This window comes from Nicotiana attenuata, unplaced genomic scaffold (genome assembly GCF_001879085.1).
Source record: "Nicotiana attenuata strain UT unplaced genomic scaffold, NIATTr2, whole genome shotgun sequence".
Classification (NCBI taxonomy): Eukaryota; Viridiplantae; Streptophyta; class Magnoliopsida; order Solanales; family Solanaceae; genus Nicotiana; species Nicotiana attenuata.
The window spans coordinates 191,303-204,071 of NW_017670889.1; positions in this window are offsets into that span (position 1 = coordinate 191,303).

A 12,769-nucleotide genomic window follows, 5' to 3' on the forward strand; every position below is an offset into this window, starting at 1 on the left:
AAGAATCCTACCAAATGAACTTTAAAATTCGCTTAAGGCTTTTTTCTCAAACTTCTATTACTGGAAATCAATATATAGTGGCACCAACGTGTTATGTTTCTGATAGATCCTTTCGAATTCGTGTTGCTTTAAGGCCCACTAAAGGAAGCGCTTTGTAACATGAATGTTTTAATTTTCAAAAGCTTGAACTCGTGACCTCTGCTTAAGAGATTAGGGTGGAGGGATACTATCTATTCCACTATAACCCTTAGCAGTAGAGAGGGATCTATATTGATGTTAGAGTGGTCACCGGAACCTGCTAGTCTCGGCAAAAATTGTATATAAATATTTGCATATGCACCAAGGATCCGTTATATATTTTTGTTGTGTCTACTCACACGTGAAAATTTGTTGGTTGAGCTGATTTGGCATGAATCAAAAGCTTATTTTCCTCGCCCGCTTGACCCAAGATCGAGACCTAGCATCAATAATGTTTCTCTTTTGTTTTCTTTTTCGGAAAAGGATCAAAAATGTCCTTAACGTATTAGAAATGGCTCAAATTTGACCTCCTTCCACCTATTGGACCACAATTTCCCTTAAAGTTAATTTTTGAGCTAAAAATGCCCCTCGTTTTAACGGAAGTATGAGATGGCATATGTGGGACTTTTAATTAAATAGGTGGCACTAATTTATTGACCCACATGAATACTAGACCCAACCTTTAAAAAGGCTAACCCATCCGAATTGTCCCGAAACCCAAACCCACAGTGTTGTATTTCGTCTTAATTTGGTCCTCTGGAGTTCACCGACAATATTTTCTTTGCTCTCGTTCCGACTAAAATCTTTCACGCCAGGAACACGACTTCTTAGGCAGTGTTGTAGGTTGCTTTGGTGTATTCCGTTGTGGCCGTTTTGTACCATGATACTATTTGGTGCGCTTGCTTTTGTACTTCGGGGAGTTTCTTATTTGTTCTATTTCCATTTTTTGAATCTGAATCACCCTTGAGGTTGCGACGCTTGATTACTTACGTGCTCTCTATTTATATATCGACATGATTTAGGTGAAAATTTGCACCCAATTGTTGTTCATTAGAAAATTTACCCGTGAAATTTGTCAACAACAAACTCATACAAATTATGTTCAATAAGAGTGTGACGACCCGAAGGGTCATCACCTATTTTCTCACCCATTCTGTGCTTCTGAGGCCTTGAAAACCTCATTTATAGTCGCCTTGTTCTGCGTGCGCAGTCCGGGCGCGTAGCCGGAAAGCTTAAATGCGAAATTCTGTGAAATATGCTAAATTTTGGTATTAAAATGAATAAATTTGACTTCGGTCAACATTCTGGGTAAACAGACCCGGACCCGTGATTTGACGGTCCCGGAGGGTCCGTAGGAAAATATGAGGCGTGGGCGTATGCCCGGAATTGAATTCCGAGGTCCCAAGCCCGAGAAATGAATTTTTGAGTAAAATTATTTTTCTGAAATTATTAAGGAAAATTGAAATGAGAATTGATTAGAACGTGTTGGTATCGGGCCCGTATTTTGGTTCCGGCGCCCGGTACAAGTCTTATATGTGATTTAAGATGTTTCTGTAAAGTTTGGTTAAAAACGGACGTCGTTTGACGGGATCCGGACCCTAAATGGAAAATTGATGTTTAATAGGAATTTTGAGAAATCTCATTGATCTCGAGGCTTAATTCGATGTTCATGATGTTATATTGGTGATTTGATCACACGAATATGTTCGTAGGATAGTTTTGAGGTAGTGTGCATACTTGGGTTGGAGTTTCGAGGGCTCGGGTGAGTTTCGAGTAGGTTCCGGGATGCCTTAGACTTAAAAGATCAGATATTGCAGGTCTCTGAACCCTCCAGCGCGGTCCGCGAGAAATCGCGTGCGGCCGCGGTCGGCTTTGTGCGGTCCGCACAGGGCTATGATCTGCAGGTCTTGAGGGAGGCCTGTGCGGCCGCGGTCCTTTTTGCGCGGTCCGTACAGGGAGCTTCAGAGGGGTATAAATAAACGGGATTTTCAGTTGTTTTACACTTTTCAAAACCCCAAAACATAAGAAGCGATTTTACAAACAAACTTTCTTCTCCAAAACGATTGGTAAGTGATTTCTAACTCATTTTCTTCACTCCTCAACATCTTCTAACATGATTTCAACTTCAAATGAAAGATTTTCATGGGGAAATTGGGCATTTTGGGTAAAATCTAGGTTTTTCAAAAATTGGGGATTTGGACCTCAATTCGAGGTCCGATTTCAAAACAAATTACATATTTGGGTTCGTGGGGGAATAGGTAACTGGGTTTTAGTTCGAACCTCGGGTTTTGACCACGTGGGCCCGGGAGCATTTTTGACCTTTTTAGATAAAACTTGGGAAAAACTTATTTTCATGCATTGGGAATGATTCATTTAGCAATTATTAATGTAATTTAGTAAATTGTGACTAGATTCGAGCGGATTGGTGGAGAAATCAAGGGGTAAAGCTATAATTGAGGCTTGAGTTGAATTCAAGGCATCGAGGTAAGTATTTGGTCTAACCCTAGCTTGAGGGACTAAGAGTTGAGTCTTATTTGCTAATTGCTTCTTGTTGTGTACGACGTATAGGCATGGTGACGAGTATCTATACGTTGGTGTCTAGCATGACCGTGAGTCTTAAATTGATAGTTGTTGTGATCCTAAATGACACTTCGGATGCTTTAAAGTGATGACACTTGATATTGAGTAGAGATTTAGTATTCTCGTGGACTTTATTTATACTTGAGTATTGGTATCACTCGAGCTGAGTAGGAGTTGAGCTAGGATTTTGGTTATAGCTGGTTTTCCATTGCCGGGATGGTTATTTTGATATTGTTGTTCCCTTGCCGGGAAATTTCTATTATGTGGCTTTTGATTTCCTTGCGAAATGTTATTGTGACCTTGTATTGAAATTAAATGGGAGCGGGTGGTACGCCTACCACAAGTTATTGATGAAATGGGAGCTGGTGGTACGCCTACCACAAGTTATTGATGAAATGGGAGCGGGTGGTACGCCTACCACAAGTTATTGAGGAAATGGGAGAGGGTGGTACGCCTACCATAAGTTATTGATGAAATGGGAGCGGGTGGTATGCCTACCACAAGATATTGATTGAAATGGGAGCGGGTGGTACGCCTACCACGAGATTTGATGAAATGGGAGCGGGTGGTACGCCTACCACGAGATTTGACGAAATGGGAGCGGGTGGTACGCCTACCACGGAAATATTGAGAAATGGGATCGGGTTGCACGCCTGCAACGAGATGTGTACTAACAGTGAAATCTGCTTTATTTTCCCTTATCTATGTTAGAGTTAATTTATTGATGTTCCTATTATTCTCCTGAAATTTTGTATTATCTGCTACTTCCTTCGTTACTAGACAACTTTTACTTGAAATTTGTTATTTCCCCATAGCATGTTTCCCCTCGCAGTTCTTCATGACGCTCTGGTCCGATTGGTGGGTCTCATGGAGAGTGTCACCCGAGCAGGTTTGCTTCCTGTAGCACCAGCCGTCTCTCAGGCTGGAGGAGGGGCCCAGACTCCTGCTACTCGCACTCCGGAGCAGGGGGCTCCCCCGATTCAGACTCCAGCAGTTCAGCCAGTTGGAGCGACTCAGCCGGGTGTGGTAGCCCAGGCCGGGGATGGGGCAGCTATGTCTGCCGATGCTTTGTGGAGGTTGGATAGGTTCACCAAGCTCTTCACTACTACCTTCAGCGGTGCATCTACCGAGGATCCTCATGATTAATTGGACAGCTGCCACGAGGTTATTCGGAACATGGGTATTGTTGAGACCAATGGGGTTGATTTTGCTACATTCCGGTTGTCTGGATACGCCAAGACTTGGTGGAGGGATTATTGTATAGCTAGACCAGCAGGATCTCCAGCCTTGACCTGGGAGCAGTTCACACATCTATTTCTGGAGAAGTTTCTCACTATTACTCAGTGAGAGGCCTATCGGAGGCAGTTCGAGCGTCTCCATCAGGGATCCATGACAGTCACCCAGTACGAGACCAGGTTTATTGATTTGGCTCGCCATGCTCTTATAATACTTCCCACTGAGAGGGAGAGAGTGAGATGGTTTATTGATGGACTCATCCAGCCTATTAGCCTCCAGATGGCTAGAGAGACTGGGAGTGAGATATCCTTTCAGGAGGCGGCCAATGTGGCCCGGAGGATTGAGATGGTATTGTCACAGGGGGGGTGGTCATAGAGCAGACAAGAGACCCCGTCAGTCAGGCCAATTCAGTGGTGCCTCGTGTGGAGGCAGAGATTCATATGATAGGGGTCAGCCTTCTAGGCTTTTCCAGTCAGCCCTCCAGGTTTCTCACGGTGCATCTGGTAGCCGTGGTTCTCAGATGCAGTATCCCGATCAGCAGTCCTTCAGTGCAACACCAGCACCTATTAGTGCACCACCACTTCAGAGTTTCCAGGGTCGTCAGCCCCAGCAGCCGAGGGCTTGTTTTACTTGTGGTGACACGAGGCACATTGCTAGGTATTGCCCTCGCGCGCCAGGTGGCTCTCAACATCAGAGTTCTCGTGCCATGGTTCAGGCACCAGCTGTCCTACAGCCCGCCCAGCCAGCTAGAGGTGGGGGTAGGGGTACTAGAGGTGGAGGTAGAGGTCATAGAAGTGGAGCTCAGACCGCCAGAGGTGCAGGCCAGCCAGCAGCAGGCCGACCCAGAGAGGTAGATCAGAGTGGTGGGGTCCAGCCCCGATGTTATGCTCTTCAGGCCAGGCCCGAAGCAAAGGCTTTAGATGCGGTTATTACAGGTACGGTTCTGGTTTGTGATAGAGATGCTTCTGTGTTGTTTGATCCGGGGTCTACGTATTCGTATGTGTCATCCTATTTTGCCCCGTATTTGATCATGCCTAGTGATGCATTGGGTATTCCTGTTTATGTGTCTACGCCGGTGGGTGATTCTATCGTGGTCGATCGAGTCCATCGTTCTTGCGTTGTGGTGATTGGGGGTCTGGAGACTCGTGTAGATTTGTTGCTTTTAGACATGGTTGACTTTGACATTATATTGAGGATGGATTGGTTATCACCCTATCACGCTATCTTGGACTGTCATGCCAAGACTGTGACCTTAGCGTTACCGGGTATGCCTCGTTTAGAGTGGAGAGGGACTCCTGGTCATTCTACCAGCAATGTTATATCGTATGTGAAGGCTCGGCGTATGATCGAGAAGGGGTGTTTGGCCTATTTAGCCTATGTTCGTGATTCCAGCGTTGAGGTTCCCTCTATTGATTCTGTGCCCGTTGTTTGTGAGTTCCCTGATGTTTTTCCTTCAGACCTGCCGGGTATGCCACCCGACAGGGATATTGATTTCTGCGTTGATCTGATTCCGGGCACTCAGCCCATTTCTATTCCGCCATATCGCATGGCCCCGTCGGAGTTGAAAGAGCTAAAGGAACAGTTGCAGGATTTGCTTGAGAAGGGTTTCATTAGACCCAGTGTCTCACCTTGGGGTGCACCGGTGTTATTTGTCAAGAAGAAGGAAGAGCCAATGAGAATGTGTATTGATTACCGACAATTGAACAAGGTAACGATCAAGAATAAGTATCCACTGCCGAGGATTGAATGATTTGTTCGACCAGCTTCAGGGTGCCAGGGTATTTTCCAAGATTGACTTGAGATCTGGCTACCATCAGTTGAGGATTAGGGCATCCGATGTCCCTAAGACAGCTTTCCGCACTCGGTATGGGCATTATGAGTTTTTGGTTATGTCATTCGGGTTGACAAATGCCCCAGCAGCTTTCATGGATTTGATGAATCAAGTGTTCAGGCCTTATTTGGATTCATTCGTGATAATTTTCATTGATGATATATTGATATATTCCCGCATCCAGGAGGAGCACGAGCAGCACCTTAGAGTGGTTCTTCAGACTCTGAGGGATAGTCAGTTATATGCCAAGTTCTCCAAGTGTGAGTTCTGGCAGAGTTCAGTTGCATTTCTGGGTCATGTTGTATCAGCAGAGGGTATTCAGGTGGACCCAAAGAAGATTAAGGCAGTCAAGAACTGGCCTAGACCAGCATCAGCTACAGAGATTCGGAGTTTCTTGGGGTTGGCAGGCTACTATCGACGGTTCGTGGAGGGGTTTTCATCTATTGCAGCCCCGATGACCAGATTGACTCAGAAGGGTGCCCAGTTCAGATGGTCGGACGAGTGTGAGGCGAGCTTTCAGAAGCTCAAGACAGCTCTGACTAAGGCACCGGTATTGGTTTTGCCCGCAGGTTCAGGGCCTTATGCAGTCTATTGTGATGCTTCCCGTGTTGGGCTTGGAGAAGTGTTGATGCAGGATGGCAAGGTCATTGCCTATGCTTCAAGGCAGTTGAAGATTCATGAGAAGAACTATCCGGTTCATGATTTAGAGTTGGCAGCCATTGTTCACGCATTGAAGATTTGGAGGCATTATTTGTATGGCGTGGCATGTGAGGTATTCACGGATCACAAGAGTCTTTAGTATTTGTTCAAGCAAAAGGAGTTGAATTTGAGGCAGAGGAGGTGGTTGGAGTTGTTGAAGGATTATGACATCACCATTCTATATCATCCGAGGAAGGCCAATATGGTGGCCGATGCATTGAGTAGGAAGTCAACCAGTATGGGCAGTCTTGCTTATATTCCGGTTGGTGAGAGGCCGCTTGCTTTGGATGTTCAGGCGTTAGCCAATCAGTTTGTGAGGTTGGATGTTTCAGAGCCTAGTCGTGTGTTAGCTTGCACGGTCGCTCGTTCTTCATTATTGGAGCGTATCCGTGATCGGCAGTATGATGATCCCCATTTGTGTGTCCTTAGAGACACGGTGCAGCGCGGAGGTGCCAGGCATGTTACCTTAGATGATGATGGAGTTTTGAGATTGCAGGGTCGAATATGTGTGCCTAATATGGATGGGCTCCGAGAGTTGATTTTAAAGGAGACCCATAGCTCCCGGTACTCTATTCATCCAGGCGCCGCGAAGATGTATCAGGATTTGCGGCATCATTATTAGTGGCGTATAATGAAGAAGGATATTGTAGCATATGTGGCTCGTTGTTTGAATTGTCAGCAGGTTAAATATGAGCATCAGAGGCCTGGTGGTTTATTTCAGAGGATTGAACTTCCCGAGTGGAAGTAGGAGCGGATCACTATGGACTTTGTTACTGGACTTCCGCTGACTCGGAAGAAGTTCGACGGAGTTTGGGTCATTGTTGATAGGCTGACCAAGTCAGCACATTTCATTCCTGTGGCAGTCTCCTATTCTTCTGAGAGGTTGGCCGAGATCTATATTCGGGAGATCGTTCGCCTTCATGGTGTACCCGTATCTATCATTTCGGACCGGGGTACGGAGTTTACCTCGCGCTTCTGGAGAGCAGTTCAGCAAGAGTTGGGCACACGGGTTGAGTTGAGCACAGCATTTTATCCCCAGACGGACGGTCAGTCCGAGCGGACTATTCAGATTCTAGAGGATATGCTCCGAGCTTGTGTTATTGACTTTGGAGGTTCGTGGGATCAGTTCTTGCCCTTAGCGGAGTTTGCCTACAACAACAGTTACCAGTCGAGCATCCAGATGGCTCCTTATGAGGCTTTATATGGTAGGCGGTGACGGTCTCCGATTGGATGGTTCGAGCCAGGAGAGGCTCGGTTGTTGGGTACAGATCTGGTTCAGGAGGCCTTGGACAAGGTCAGGATTATTCAGGATAGGATTCGTTCAGCTCAGTCCAGGTAAAAGAGTTATGCAGACCGCAAGGTCCGTGATATGGCTTTTATGGTTGGTGAACGAGTATTGCTCTGAGTGTCGCCTATGAAGGGCGTGATGAGATTTGGGAAGAAGGGCAAGCTTAGCCCTAGGTTCATTGGTCCGTTTGAGATTCTTGATCGAGTGGGAGAGGTGTCTTATAGACTTGCTTTGCCGCCGAGCTTATCAGCCGTGCATCCAGTATTTCATGTGTCCATGCTTCGGAGGTATCACGGCGATCCAGCCCACGTGTTAGATTTCAGCACTGTCCAGTAGGACAAGGACTTGTCTTATGAGGAGGAGCGGGTAGCCATTCTAGACCGGCAGGTTCGTCAGTTAAGATCCAAGAGTTTCCCTTCTGTTCGTGTTCAGTGGAGAGGTCAGCCCCTTGAGGCATCGACCTGGGAGTCTGAGTCCGATATGCGGAGCTGTTATCCTCATCTTTTCCCCGACTCAGGTACTTCCTTCTTCTGTCTGTTCGAGGACGAACGGTTGTTTTAGAGGTGGATAATGTGATGACCGTGTTTTAAATTAAATTCTGTGCTTCTGAGGCCTTGAAAACCTCATTTATAGTCGCCTCGAATTGCGTGCACAGTCCGAGCGCGTAGCCGGAAAGCTTAAATGTGAAATTTTGTGAAATATATTAAATTTTGATATTAAAATGAATAAATTTGACTTCGGTCAATATTTTGAGTAAACGGACCCGGACCCGTGATTTGACGGTCCCGGAGGGTCCGTAGGAAAATATGGGGCTTGGGCGTATGCCCGGAATTAAGCTCCGAGGTCTCGAGCCCGAGATATGAATTTTTAAGTGAAATTGTTTAAAGAAAATTTAAATGAAATCTGATTTGAAGGTAATGGTATCGGGCCAGTATTTTGGTTCCGGCGCCCGGTACAAGTCTTATATATGATTTGAATCACTCCTGTAAAGTTTGGTTAAAAACGGACGTCGTTTGATGGGATCCGGACCCTAAATGGGAAATTGATGTTTAACAGGAAATTTTGGAAATTTAATTGATTTTTGAAGTTTAATTCGATGTTCATGATGTTATTTTGGTGATTTGATTACACGAATATGTTCGTAAGATGTTTTTGAGGTTGTGTGTATACCTGGATTAGAGTTTTGAGGGCTCGAGTGAGTTTCGAGTAGGCTCCGGGATGCCTTAGGCTTAAGAGATAAGATGTTGCAGGTTCAGGAAAATATTGCAGGTCTCTGAACCCTCCAGCACGGTCCGCGAGAAATCGCGCGCGGCCGCGGAGGGGCCAGCGCGGCCGCGGTCGCCTCTGTGCGGTCCGCGGTGGATGGTGTGCGGTCGCGGTCGGCTTTGTGCGGTCCGCACGGGGCTATGATCTGCAGGTCTTAAGGGAGGTCTGTGCGGCCGCGGTCCTTTTTGCGCGATCCGCACAGGGAGCTTCAGAGGGGTATAAATAAACGGGAATTTCAGTTATTTTACACTTTTCAAAACCCCATAACATAAGAGGCGATTTTACAAACAAACTTTCTTCTCCAAAACGATTGGTAAGTGATTTCTAACTCATTTTCTTCACTCCTCAACATCTTCTAACACGATTTCAACTTCAAATCAAAGATTTTCATGGGAAAATTGGGTATTTTGGGTAGAACCTAGATTTCTCAAAAATTGGGGATTTGGACCTCAATTTGAGGTCCGATTTAAAAATAGATTACATATTTGGGTTCGTGGGGGAATGGGTAACCGGGTTTTGGTTCGAACCTCGGGTTTTGACCACGTGGGCCCGGGGAAATTTTTGACCTTTTTGGGTAAAACTTGGGGAAACTTATTTTCATGCATTGGGAATGATTCATTTAGCAATTATAAATGTAATTTATTAAATTGTGACTAGATTCGAGCGGATTGGTGGAAAAATCAAGGGGTTAAACTATAATCGAGGCTTGAGTTGAATTCAAGGCATCGAGGTAAGTGTTTGGTCTAACCTTAACTTGAGTGATTAGGAGTTGAGTCTTAATTGCTATTTGTTGTGTGTTGAGTACGACGTATAGGCATGGTGACGAGTATCTATACGTTGGTGTCGAGCATGACCGTGGGCCTTAAATTGATAATTCTTATATTCTTAATGGATTCTATGAAAGCTTGATTGATGATTCTTGATACTGAGCAAGGATTTAGTTTATTCCCGTGGACTTTAGTTATGACTGAGTATTGGTATTAATTGTGTCAAGTAGAAGTTGAATAAGATTGGTTATAGCTGACTCTCCCTTGCTGGGACATTTGATTTGATATTTTGTTCCCTTGCCGGGAAGTTATTATATTGTTGTTCCCTTGCCGGGAAGATATTATATCGTTGTTCCCTTGCCGGGAAGTTATTATATTGTTGTTCCTTTGCCGAAAAGATGTTATATCATTGTTCCCTTGCCGGGAAGTTATTATATTGTTGTTCCTTTGCCGGGAAGATATTACATTGTTGTTCCCTTGCCGGGAAGTTATTATATTGTTGTCCCCTAACAGGGATTATTTTGTTATGATGTGTTAGATTTATGAAATGGGAGTGGGTGGTACGCCTACCACAAGATTGATGAAATGGGATCTGGTGGTATGCCTACCACGAGATTGATGAAATGGGAGCGAGTGGTACGCCTACCACGAGATCGATGAAATGGGAGCGGGTGGTACGCCTACCACAAGTGATTGATGAAATGGGAGCGGGTGGTACGCCTACCACAAGATTTTATGAAATGGGAGCGGGTGGTACGCCTACCACAAGTTATGAGAAATGGGATCGGGTTGCACGCCTGCAACAAGATGAGCTGAACATGAAAATTGTCTTTATTTCTTATTTCCGTGTTAGAAGCTAGACTGTAGATTTCTCCTCTATTATTCCTGATATTCTATATATATCTGTTATTCCTGAAGCATGTCCCTTCCCCCCGTTTTAATTGTTTATTTCTGTTGCCTCTTCGTTGTATTGTATATATATATCTGCACAGGTTTATCTGGAGTCTGGTCCTAGCCTCGTCACTACCTCGCCGGGGTTAGGCCAGGCACTTACCAGCACATGGGGTCGGTTGTGCTGATGTACACTCTGTGCTCTTTTGCACAGATCCAGGTGTCGGAGCAGCTTACGGTGCACAACAGTATCCAGGGAGCAGTCCTTCTGTCCATGAGATCCCGAGGTAGTCCTGCAGGCGTCCGCAGGCTCGTCATCTCTTTTATCCCCTTTTCTGCTCTATTTCCCTTGTACCGAGACAGAGTTTCATTATTTTGTTTCACACTTTGTATTTAGCATTCTTAGATGGTCCGTGAAGTGTTGTGACACCAGGTGCTGGGTAGAGACTCATATTGATGTTTAGACACTGTTGCTATATTTTCAGTTCAGATTTCCGCTATCTTTTATTAATCACAGTATTTTAAATGCTTATTCATCTTTAATTCAAATTGTTTAATCATGGATAAAATGAGTTAGGATGATGTTTGCGACTGTTCTTGGCTTGCCTATCTTCCACGAGTAGGCGCCATCACGACTCCCGAGGGTGGGGATTTCGGGTCGTGACAGTTCTTTACGAATTCTCTTACATAATTTATTCTTATTAATTAATAGACCAACTAAAATTGGGATTGAATCCCATGAATACTGGAAATATCAAAGGTGAATATGGGCACATTCACCTGCCATGTATACCACATAAGATGCATCTATGAGATAGTTACATGTGAGATTATTATTAACCCGCAACCTGGTATTTGCGAGGTAACTTGCTCAATAATTTAATTTAGAGCATAATTTTCATATTTTCTGTTCAAGATAGTTATCTTGATAAGTTGGTTTAGATCACAAATGGTTTAGCAAGATGATTTATTGAGTGCCTCTACTTAATATCTAAACTATCTCTTATGAGAACAAAATTATATATATCAGTTTGATATATGTTATATACGAAAGTATATTATATTCTCCCCTCACAAGTGGTTTCAGGGTCAGGAACCAAATAATTTCATCTCATTATTATTGATGTGCGGTGTATATTTTGATTAACATCATAACGCACAAAGATGGATTTTCAAAATTGAGGAAGCAAGTTAGTTTTTCTAACATGAGGGGGAGACAAGATAAATAGTTGAGAAAAGGTTACGTGGAATGAATTATCATTTGTACATCTAGATCCTCGAATAAGATAATATGAACTTGAAGTTCATAAAAAAGATAATTCATTTGCAATATATTGCAAAGCATGCCAGACGCATTTGCTGACCCAAAGAAAGTAACTGTATTCTCGTTGCAAATTCTCCTAGTAAGTCCTAGAAGGACAAAGTCTATGGTACGCTTAAAGCGTATGGACAAATCGGTTTCAAATAAACTTCTTGATAAAGAAGATGAGCAAATGATCAAAATAATCATAATAAAGAGGCAAGTGATCTAGGAGATACATGACATAACACTTCATAAAATCTCATTAAAGATTCAGGTACCTGAATATATGAATGAAGAGATCTCTATGCTCTGTCTTTATGAAAAATAAGGAGGTTGGAACCGATATAAAATTTTTGTCGATGACATCTATGATAGCGCTAAATATATATGAGGATCTTAAGTATGGAGAAACAATTTCGAATAGAATTGGTTTCATATGAAAGACATGTAGTTCAAACACTTGAAAGTATAAAGTCAATGGTATGTGCAATCAGTTTTCGCTATCTTATATGTCTAGCATGACATGAAAACTTGATATGCATCTAAAGTCTACTATATGGCTTATATGACTTAACTTATATGACAATCCATGAAGGAACTAAGTTGCGTGAAGCATATACAATTCTTGATCTTGAAGTACCACTTCCTCATTGCAATTTGTGCACAAATGTATCTTGCTATAATTATAGGCATGATAATATGATACAAGAGTTTTCACCTTTATGTGAAGATATTGCATTGACGATTCCAACAAGATCATATGAAGACAATACATCTATTAGGGATGATGATTTCAAGTTAAAACAAATTCGTTCAAGTTAATATGGCTGATTTGTTTATCAAATCTCTACCAAAGATCTTTTGAAGATGGTGCACAAGATTGGAATGCA